The sequence below is a fragment of the Helianthus annuus genome, chromosome 13, assembly GCF_002127325.2.
Source record: "Helianthus annuus cultivar XRQ/B chromosome 13, HanXRQr2.0-SUNRISE, whole genome shotgun sequence".
Taxonomy (NCBI): Eukaryota; Viridiplantae; Streptophyta; class Magnoliopsida; order Asterales; family Asteraceae; genus Helianthus; species Helianthus annuus.
Window position 1 is genome coordinate 157,528,671 of NC_035445.2, and position 12,274 is coordinate 157,540,944.

The 12,274-nt window shown below is 38.1% G+C and overlaps 1 pseudogene; it reads left to right on the top strand.

The window, feature by feature from the left end:
* The first annotated feature begins 10,049 nt into the window (after positions 1 to 10,049).
* Positions 10,050 to 11,877, top strand: LOC110902114 (annotated as a pseudogene).
* The last annotated feature ends 397 nt before the right edge of the window (positions 11,878 to 12,274 follow it).

Consider the following 12,274-nt stretch of genomic DNA (forward strand, 5'->3'; position numbering starts at 1 on the left):
TCGAGTTACGAGGTAGATGATCAAACAAAATAATGTTTGATATCGATATAGGTAAGAGATTCTTGATAAAGGAATCTAAATTTATTATTGACACATATACTTGTGCTTTATCCCTAATTATCAATTGTTATGGATTTTGAAATTTCTTATAGATATACATATCTATATAATCATATATTTCACATGCTGTAATATACATACCCTTTATAAGGTTAATGTATTTAACAGATTCTTATTTCCAAAAACAAGTCTGATATCAGGCCATGATACTTATTTAGGGAAATCTTGTCACTTGTTTGACATTTTATATATACCCCATCTTACCCGGTTCGCGCCGGAGAGGTAACCTCAGTATATCCGGACAAGCTGGAGAGTCTGCTACTCTATACCCAGTTTTGCCGGAGAAAATTTTCTATTTCCCATAAATAGTATCTTTTCAAGATTTTAAAAGTGCCTCTTTTATTAGGACTTTTATCCAGAATCAAAGAAATTTGTATTCCCATAACATATCTTATTCTAGACCAAATAATATCGATAAGCAAGAATAAATAGCAATTAAGTGCTATTGCCTGCTAACCGTCATTCTTATGACATACCAGTATTCATTACATTATACTTATATAAGTAATTTACGTTAAAGTTTATTTTAAGGCGAGATTCTTAAGTTCAAGTCTAAATATCATTCGAAGTGCTATCAGATAACATTATGTTTCTAATTCTCCATTTCACTTAGGTATTATTATTACATCTAATTGCGTAAACTAGTGGCTTAGCTTATACTAAGGCATCTTTTCTTATGTTCAAGTCTAAATTCTATCAGATGTGCTACCAGTTAATAACAATCTCCTAACTCTTTTATTTGAGTATTGTTATCACAACACTTATAGGCTTAAAGCAGTGGCTTAGCTCTGATACCACCTTCTGTCACGACCCCCGACCCCATCCTGGCCGGAATCGGAAGCCGCGAGCAGTCCAGTGGTACCGGTGATTATTTTGAAAAACACATTGCAGCGGAAATTTCATCAGGACCGTGAGTTAGGAAAATATCAGAGTTTAGAAACACCGGATTTTTATTTAAATAGATGGAATAAATTCCATGTTTTACAAAGGTAGCTTTTGATGAAAACAATATTTCTTAAGTTGATTTAATTAATAAAATAAGCCACTTCTTGAAGTCTTTTAGTGTCGGATCCAATCCTTACTCCAATCTACTGTAATTACCTGAAACGCGTTTTAAAAAGGTTTTGTCAGCGGGAAATACTGAGTGAGTTCATTCATTTTACTGAAAACGACACATTTGTTATAATTTACAGTATTAAGGGTTTTTACATATGTTTATTATCAACCAACATTCAAGAATAGGTATTTGTCACAGACCAGCTCTGTGACTGTGGTCATATCACCATTGGCTGTCCCAATGAGTGACGTATGTCACAATTAGGCTCGCCCACCTAATGTGAAGGAAACAATAATAACAATACTGTGCACAATACCCCACATACCGGCTGTAATTTGGTGATTACATAAACTTAATCACTGTAATTATAACTTTGAAAAATAATTTGGGGTATTGTAAAATAGTTAATAAAAAGAGAATGACTCACTATATAAGCATGCAGTATTTGAATTAACAAGCTTTATGGTTCAGATTCTTCTGAGAATTAGCATCTACTTTGATTGTAAGTGTATTGAGACTAATAATCCTAATTTAGGAAATGATGCACACAAAACCGGGTTAATGATCAATACAGCAATTACGATAATTTACGAGATCAAATTCTCCCAATGAATGACCAAGTGCAATACTTCAACTCATTTATCGTATTAACGACAAACGACAAAGTATAATACTTCAACTCATTTATCGAATTATCGACAAACGACAAAGTATAATGCTTCAACTCATTTATCGAATTATCGACAAACGACAAAGCATAACCCAATGTGGGCGGCACTTAAACATTCTTTGGACATATTGATCCCGGAAATGAATCGTAATAGCGATCAAGTAATTACCCCGATTGCGGCAGAATTTCGAGATTATGTGGGTTTTTGTAGTATTTCGACGATATCTCGTTGCCTGAATCGAATTTGCTCGTCGAACCAACGCAGGAAATCAAGTGCCAAACTCCTCTATTTATACTGGAAAAACGGCGCGCTCGCGTGTCACGACAGGGAAACCTGGTCCTGGCGCGTGGCGCGAGAGGTCACTTTTAATATGAGGTAGCCACGCGTCTCAGTAGCTTGGGTGAGTCGACGGTTCGTTAAAATTCAATTTCTATCGAAAACAGTTTGGATAATACTAACTAGGAAATACCCCCCCCCCTGAGTTTTAGGGGCCCTGATCCTGATTCCGATTGTTCTGAAAATTTTAGGGGTCATGCAGTATCACTTGGGGGTCTCAATTAGGGTTTCCTATTGGACAAAATATAATAAGAAATAATAGTTTTGGTGAGAGTTGTTACAGCCATGTCACTTATTATTGTATTAGCTACACATTAATCGATCTCTTTTTCCTTATTGGTACATACCGAGAACATACATCTATACAGACTCGTTCTAACGATTTTTATCTACTCACTTACACATGAACTCGCTCAACTTTATGTTGATTTTTCAAACTACATGTATTTCAGGAAACTAATGGATCTGGCACGGTATGCACGTAATTTCAAGCTGCGTTTGAATAAAGAAGTCATGTAGGGTTTAGAAGGTGTAACCTCTTCCTGGACGGGTTACATATCTCTAAACCTAGTGTTGTTTAAAGTCTTTTGCTAAGTTTTTACGAACTCATTAAATCAAGTTAAGGTTTGTAACTTATTTTGTGATTTTTGAAAATGGGATTTTTCTAAACTTTATTAATGGATGAATATCTCATGTTTTTATCATATAGCATTGTTATGATTGTTGCTATGGTATTAAGAAGTCACACCAAATAACCCACGCTTCCGCAAAGGCAGGGTGTGACAGAACAGCCCACAACCCGATCGCACAGGTTATACTGAATCGCACAAGTATATTTGGACCGCACAAGAGAAGTGTTTGTTTAAATGTTTGGGCCGCATAAGTTTTGGACTGCATTTGTTGTTGGGCCGGGTTTGGACTTGATCGCACAACCCATTGTGGATCGCACAAGTTGTGCTGATCGCACAATAGATTGGGCCGGGTGTTGCATTGGGCTTTATGTACCGGATCGCACAATGATACTGGGCTCACACAATGCATCAGCCCAAATCATTGGATCGCACTAGTTGGACTTTGTGTTTGGTTAACTGATTTAATTTAACATGTTAAATGTGTGTGTATGCCATGATCGTTATGTGTTCGTGACTTGCTAGTTCTGTGTAAACATACATGCACTACTTGAACCTAGATCTGACTTGTATGGTAACCATGTTAGGACGTGGTTGACCCCAAATAGCTCAAGTGACCTTTTGTTTATCTGCCGAGCTAATCTAAGGTGAGTCCACACTTTCTACAAGGCATGGAATTCCCGGTGGTTTGGGAATGGGTTAACGTTAAATAAGGAAACCTGCGTATTCTCTTTGGGTAGAATACGTACTCCCACCCTCTTATGTGAAGGGTGACAACATTGAAACCTGCGTGTTCTTCTTGGCACGTACTCCCACCCTCTTAACTGAAGGGTGACAACATTGACACTAGACAAAACTCTATCATTAAGTCCCTCATTTTATATCGACTTAATCGCAGGGCCAGTGGCGAATGAGTCATTAGTTAAATAGTGCTATTAGGTTTGACAAGCCTCACACCGTGCCGCAGAGGACGGGCGTGGACTAATGGACTTGGGCACTAGTCAATGATGATAGACATTGACGCAGAGCACATAAACATAACTACAGTCAGTAGTCGATATGGTAACGGGTCTAGTGGTTAACATGGGGAAGCCCCTACTGGTTATGGTTTGGGAAACAAGGAATTGGTTAAACTCGTGGTTTTCGAAACAACTTATGGTTTTTGGAACAACGCTAAAATGGACAACCAACTGTGAACTCGCTCAACTTTGTTGTTGATTCGTTACTATATGCCTTGCAGGTCGTTAGGTGCTTAGGTGGAGCTTGCATAGGAGGAAGAGGTCGTTGTGGGACATGGACTGTTGAGTTCCATGCTGAACTTGTGAACTATTAAACTTTATTATGGTTTTAAACTTAATGCTTCCGCTATATACTTAAACTTGGTTGAATTGTTTTGACACCAATTATATTGTTTGGTTTAGACTTTCATTTACTTAATTACATTGTTCAATATGATTGGTGGCTGGATCCTGGTCAGTCACGCTCCCTGCTGTGATACTCCGCTTGTGGAATTTGGGGGTGTGACATAAACCCTACTTTTCCAACCGGGTGTCTTGGTCAACTCTTCGGACACCCAATCAACCGGTACGTCCACTCTGTCTCCATCATCAGGCTGAAGAAATAAGGGAAAACAAGTTGATGCGTGCACTTCTAAGCCTAAAGTTGTAACTCAAAAATGGGCGGACGAATGATATGAAGCTGTAAGACCCATACTTAAAATATACTAAGAATTTATAGAAATTCTTACAAATATGTGATTTACATATAATAATATCCATAAACTTCCAGATTATTTAAAACCATAAGTGTTTAAAAACATTTACAAAATGATAACATAGTTCGGTTCGTAGAAAACGTCCAAAACCAAAAGCGGAAGCTTCAGCTTCTTTTGTGTTCGGTTCTTGGGTAACTTGATCGCATCCGAGTAGAACATAGTGTGAACCTAAATAACATTGAACAACATTAAATGTTAGTTTTATAATGAAAAAATATAATTTAGTAATACTAAAACATCAAAGAACCCAATTAAAATTTTGTTAACAAACCCCGCCGTAAGCTACGGTTAATGAACGGTAGATTACGGTTCAACTAACTTGTTCCGGGCAAAACAGCTCGCTTCTAGCCTACGATCACTAACCGTAGGTTACGATTAACTTATTTTGGATTTTCTTGCTGACTGTAGCCTACGGCTCCCAACCGTAGGTTACGGTTTGATGCTGCTGTCCTTCTTTTTCTCTGATACGGGAATGTGTCATGAGTGGATGAACACAGGTTGGTAAGTATAAATCATACCTTAACGTATCCCCAAGTCATATGATTACATCTGATTGCTGAGTTTAAGTGGACATCAATACCGATAATCGTTATAGGATGCTTATCTAAATGTTAACTAATTGAACAACAAGAGCGTTTTGGCATGACCGTTGATATGATTCTCTTACCCTCGAAACTCGCAAAAAGAATGTCTGTAAATATTTATTTACTGCTTTCCCTCTTTACATTCGAAATATTAAAAAATACCAAAAAGATTTTAGGTGTGTTTTTATAAACCTTATAAAAACCAAAAAGATTTTATTTCTATCTTATTTTTGATTGCCCGATGTTGGAACTTAAGTCTTATCCTCCTAAAACCTGATTAAAATCCTAAAATAATTGCATCTTCATAAACGGTCAAAGTTAACAATTTTTGAAAGTTAAAGTTTAAAATTGATCAAATTTTTAAACTTTCAAACTGTTGTCGGTTGGTAGTTGATTAAGAGTTGGTCTCATGTGTGTCGTGTGCTTGTATTGTTTGAAATCAACTCTTAGTGAGGTTTTCGTTTGAAAACTCTCTAAGATTGATTATATTCTTAGCGGTTGTTCTCATTGCGCGTTTAGCTCTGTTGTGTGTGCAGATGCGGCAGCCGAACCAGCTAAAGGCAAAGAGAATGTGTTAGATGACAAGCTGTGGAATGAAGACACGACATGGATGCAATCAGAGCATCAAGATGATCGAGTTGCAGCTGACCACTCATCAACACCACAAGGATCTAAAGATTTGAAGATCAACGTCTCACGTGCAAAGTTCAATGGGGAGTTTGCTGATGCACCTCCTGACTGTGACAAGTGAAGACATCTAAAGACCCGACAATGTGAAAAACGAACCATCACGAGCAACATCCAAGGGGGAGTCTGTTGATGCATATTTGTGTGGATGTGGCTCATTTCGGTTCGGCTCGTTTACGAAGCGAAGACCAAAGTCAAGATATCCTCCTATCTTGACTCGGTAAGACATTTGTACGTGTTTTAAAGCTAATGCAAGTGTGCAGTCTGTATGTTACAAGAAACATGAAGGTCACGAAGAATCGCATATGTAACGAAAGATGGATATTTCGTATATGATAGTCATGAAGAATATGAGTTCATGAAAGACCATGCATGCACGAAAGACCTTGTCCATCCACATTAAAGAAAGTCACGAAGGACCTGATGTTTCGCATAATGGAACATGTCCACGAAGTATATATGCTTCATGACCAGCAAGTTGTTCATTGAAAAGATAGTCACGAAGAACATCTTGACCACGAAGAACTCACTGTTTCATGAGAGTATGGACGAAAAACTCTTTTCTTCATGGGCCTGACAAGTCTTTCGTGGCCCAGTGGTCTGGTACATATTGAAACCGGTTAATCTCTTAACATCATGTACATAGTTAGATAGTTAGAATTATTATTACATAGCGGTTATAAAGTACGAGGACCAAAGTTGACAAAGTAGAAGTTGGAAACTACCCTAATAACCGAATGGGTGTGTCTCTACACACACACCATTTCGAATCGGTGCAAGGAAAAGAACAAAGGGATGCGACGGTTGGAACGAGTGGACAAGATTCGACATACCTCTTCATGATTCAATCTCAACCATACATCCAAGAGACGTGTCCTTTCACGAAGAGTCACAACTATTCACTCGTACCCATAGGAAACTATAAATAGGATAGATTGAATTTCATTTGTAAAAATATATTCTCTCACACATTCACTTGTACATATTCAAAGTTTGTATTCATTCAGAAATAAAGGTTAGTTTATTTGTTCATTGTGTTTTTCATTGTTCGTTATCAAGATTCTGGGCAACAGTGGTATCAGAGCCTAGGGCTCAAATTCGTTTCGGGAAGATAATCATCAGGCGGGTGGTTGAATTCCCTGACAATTCTGATCACGCAGGAGGCGTTGATTGGGTTGTTCTTTGTTAAGTTTTAACATCAATCGCATCAAGCGGGTACGATTGTTGTTCGTTCGTTAATCGGTCATCAGGAGGGTGTTCGATTTTTGATCCGATCATCACTGAGGGTGTTTGGATTCTGAGTTTTTTGTTAATTCAAATCACGGCAAGAGGCTACGGTTCGAGTTAAAGAAGACGGAAGCAAATCTGAGAAGTTTGTATTCCGGTTTAAGGTTTGAAGAAGCAATCGCAAATCTGAGAAGTTTGGGTTGTTTGAAATTTGCAAAAGACACAAAATCTGAGAAGTTTTGTGATATCAAAGCATCAAGAGGGTGTTCGGTTGAGAAGTTTAGTCGCAAATCAAGCGGGTTTGGGGCTGATTTTTTTGTTTAGAGAGTCGCGAATCAAGAAGGAAGAAAAAAAGCGCAGCCAAGAGGGTTGTTAAGAGAAGTCAGAAAACCGTGCGGAGAATCACGATAAGAGAAGTCGGTCGGTTCGCAAATTCCAGGTTCTACGTTCTATTTTTCTGGAATTTATATAAGGTTTAGAAATTGGTTTGATTCCACGTTAGAAAATTAGTGCGAATTTTTTGGAATCATAGACTTCGGTTTTAGGAGAAAACCAAAGTTTAGAAAGTGAAAATTGTTGGAAAGGAAATTATGGCGGATTCAGGAGGAGCCTCTCCGTCAAACGCGGTAGTGATTAAAGATGGTAGTTCGTTCTCCCAGTTTCGGTGTCCTATCTTAAAGTCTACAAATTATACGGTATGGGCAATCCGTATAAAAACCATTTTGAGGGCAAACGGATTATGGGAAATGATAGAACCAAAAGAAAATACGCAAGCGGATGAAAAGAAGGATATGATGGCGACCGCTTATTTATTTCAAGCACTACCAGAAGATATGATAATACAAGTTGCAAGTTGCAAGAGTGCAAAAGAAATTTGGGATGCATTAAAGACTAGGCACGTCCGTGCAGATCGAGTGCAAAAGGCACGTCTTCAAACGCTCAAAACAGAGTTTGAGATGTTAAAGATGAAAGAGGAAGACACTATCGATTCGTTCACTGCAAGACTAAATAGCATTGTCACGAGGGCAAGTGGTCTTGGATCAACTTTTGATCAACCAACTTTAGTACGAAAACTTCTGAGTTCTGTACCAAAAAGGTTCGTTCAAATTGTTGCAACCATTGAACAATTCGCTGATTTAGAAACAACGACGCTAGACGAGACAATTGGAAGGTTGAAAGCCTATGAAGAAAGGACCGGTTTGGTGGATGAAAACCCGGTATATAATCAAGAGAAACTTATGTATACGCGACGCAACAAGAACTATGGTCATGGAAGACGTTTTGGGAAGAATGGACAAGGAAGGTTCAACTCATCGCAAGATAAATGGCGTGATGGAAAGTTCAAACAACAAGAAGATGATGATGAAGATTCATCACATGATGCTTATAAGAGTAGAAGCAACCAAAGGAAATTCGGGAAGGATTTAAGCAAGATAAAATGCTACAATTGCCAAAAGTTTGGTCATTATGCCTCAGATTGTCCTGAATCAAATCAAAGAGGAGAAGAAACAAATCTGGTGCAGGAAGACGAGGAACCAACTCTCCTAATGGCAATCAAAGAAGACTGCAATGATCTACTTCAACAAGCACATAATGGCAAGCAAGACATGGAGAAAGATCAAGGTGCAACTTAAGGATGTTCGAGATTAAGGGGGTGAATGAAACCGGTTAATCTCTTAACATCATGTACATAGTTAGATAGTTAGAATTATTATTACATAGCGGTTATAAAGTACGAGGACCAAAGTTGACAAAGTAGAAGTTGGAAACTACCCTAATAACCGAATGGGTGTGTCTCTACACACACACCATTTCGAATCGGTGCAAGGAAAAGAACAAAGGGATGCGACGGTTGGAACGAGTGGACAAGATTCGACATACCTCTTCATGATTCAATCTCAACCATACATCCAAGAGACGTGTCCTTTCACGAAGAGTCACAACTATTCACTCGTACCCATAGGAAACTATAAATAGGATAGATTGAATTTCATTTGTAAAAAAATATTCTCTCACACATTCACTTGTACATATTCAAAGTTTGTATTCATTCAGAAATAAAGGTTAGTTTATTTGTTCATTGTGTTTTTCATTGTTCGTTATCAAGATTCTGGGCAACACATATTTCGTGGCCCAGTGGCCTATAATTATGAAAATATATTGCTTTTATGTTTCAAGTGTGAAAGTCCTGAAAAAATTGTTTATTTTATAGTTGAACTTTTCCAATCTTTATGCTAATATTAAAATATATTTATCAGAGTTTGAGAGTTTTGAATTTGTTAAAAATTTTCTTAGTATAGAACTACTGTAAATGAGCTAAGCCAAGTTTGCTCTTCAATTTATGAGAGTTCGAGTTTGAGTTTGAACTTTACTAGCTTCGAGTTATATGTTTAAGTTTAACGCTCAATTCAGCTCGTGCTTGACTGGTTAGACTCATGCTAGTTTCAGATTCACTTGATTAGGAGCTTTTAGCATGAACAAGTCCGCTTGTTTGCGCCCCTTATAGATTTAAACCAGTTTTATAAATACGCTTAAATTCATATATTGTACAAGTGTGCTTTGTTAAAATTAGTAACAATCGAATAAAAACTAAGGTGACTAATCGTAGGAGAAGAAATGGTCACACACTTTGTGCAGATCAGTTAACATTTATTTGTATATTTACGGCTTGTTAATCATTTTTTGTAGCGTAGAAGGAAGACGAGGAGCCAACAGGGTTGTTAACATCCTTAACGAGCGGTTTTAGAGGACAAACTGGAATTTCATACGACTCAAAAGAGTTCCTAAGGGACATCATACTAAACCTGATGCTTGCTGGAATTGACACCACAAGCACGTGCCTTTGTGTGGAGGACATCATACTAAACCTGATGCTTGCTCACTCAAAACCCGAGTGTGGAGAACAAGATCCGAAAAGAGATCCAGAACAAAACAGGTGGCTGGAAATGGAAAACTTTAACCATAATGGATTTGGAGGGACTTGTTTATCTTCACGGAGGTTTATGCGAAGCATTAAGACTCTATCCACCGCTTGCTTTGGAGCACAAAGCTCCGTCGGAGGCAGACATTCTCCCAACCGGTCATGTTGTTGATAAGGAGACGAGGATAATTTTGTCTATTTACTCGATGGGACGAATGGAAGGGTTATGGGGGGATGATTGCATGAAGTTTAACTCTGATCATGAGTTATGGGAACTTCATAGGAAAACAACTACAGTTTCTGTATTCAAACACCCGAATTTTCACTCGATTTTAGAAGCAGGCATTAAGAACAAGATAGACGAAGGGCTTCTACCAGTTCTTTAGCATTATCCGGAGATCGATTTGCAAGAAATAATTCAAATGTTTACTTTTGATTCTATTTGTGTGTTGCTTTTGGATTATGACCCTGAAAGCTTGTCGGTTGATTTACCGATTGTTCCATGTGAGAAGGCGTTTACGGACGCTGAAGAAGTGCTTTTGTGGAGGCATTTTTTTCCGGAGAAGGTTTGGAGGTTGCAAAAGAGATTTGGGTTGGGGAAGGAGAAGAAGCTGAGTGAAGCTTGGAAGGCTTTTGATGAGTTTATATACGGATGTTTGTCCCGAAAAGAGGTAAAACAATACGGCAATTTTTTATGACTTTGTAGAGAAACACAAGTGACAAACTGCGCGTCAATTGTTAAAACTGGATACTTTAAGAACATGGACTAAGTTAGAAACCACAAGCTTTAAGCGGTGGTTATAAAACCGGACTAGAGAAATCGAGCATGAAACCTCCCCGTTTAAGCCCTTTGAACATTTTCCATTTAAACAGGTTGGTTATCGGTTAGACTGGTGAACCGTGTAACTCGGATCAGGTTGTCGGACCAGATTTTTATATTTGTGCAGAGCAGATCACATTTATTTGTATATTTATGTCTTGTTAATCATTTTTCATAGCGTAGAAGGAAGACGAGGAGCCAACAGGGTTGTTAACGTCCTTAACGAGCGGTTTTAGAGGACAAACTGGACTTTCATATGACTCAAAAGAGTTCCTAAGGGACATCATACTAAACCTGATGCTTGCTGGAAGAGACACCACAAGCACATCCGTTCTTGGTTCTTTTTTCTCCTCACTCAAAACCCGAGTGTGGAGAACAAGATCCGTAAAGAGATCGAGAGCAAAACAGGTGGCCGGAAATGGCAAACTTTAACCATAAAGGATCTGGAGGGACTTGTTTATCTTCATGGAGGTTTATGCGAAGCATTAAGACTCTATCCACCGCTTGCTTTGGAGCACAAAGCTCCATCGGAGGCAGACATTCTCCCAACCGGTCATGTTGTTGATAAAGAGACGAGGATAATTTTGTCTATTTACTCGATGGGACGAATGGAAGGGTTATGGGGGGATGATTGCCTGGAGTTTAAGCCGGAAAGATGGTTTTCAAAAGGCATGAATGGGATTGGGATTAAGCATGAACCGTCGTACAAGTTCCCGGCGTTCCATGCTGGCCCTCGGACGTGTTTGGGTAAAGAAATGGGGATGATTCAGATGAAAATGGTGGCGGCTGCAATCATTTGTAATTATCATGTGGAATTGGTGGAGGGTCATGCCGTTTGTCCGAGTGATTCGATTATACTGCAAATGAAATATGGTTTGAAGGTTAGGCTCCTTCCCATCAACTAGATCATCATCGAGGAGTTGATAATTGCAGGCATCGAGTTTGTCAAATATTGATGATTGTATATATATTTATACCATGGTGTAATATGGATACGTTCTAATGAATAATCAAAGGCCTTAAGTTTGGTGTTAAATAAAGGTCTTTCTCTATATCTAGCAAGAGTTCTTGAGTTTCTAAGTCGGGTTTAGAACCAACATGTGACATCCCGTAGTTTAGAATTGTTGCAAGTATAGTTAATAACATATTAAGAGGTGTGTAAACTGAGTAATCTTCGCACAACCAAGAACAACATTGTATGAAATGTATTTTGGTCACTAATGTTGTTTACCTTGAGTTGTGTGTTGGATGATAATCCTAGTGAAAAAAAGTGAAGAATCTATTCAGAATTGTAAAATTTGGTGATTGTACCTTAAAATGACCAATTTGACAAACTAATAAATTTGTTGACCAAAATTGAGTAACCATTAATTTGTTTAAAAGACGTAGAACACTTCTACTAATAGTGTCTTAATACAAAATATTGAATTAGAAGGTTATAAACTTATA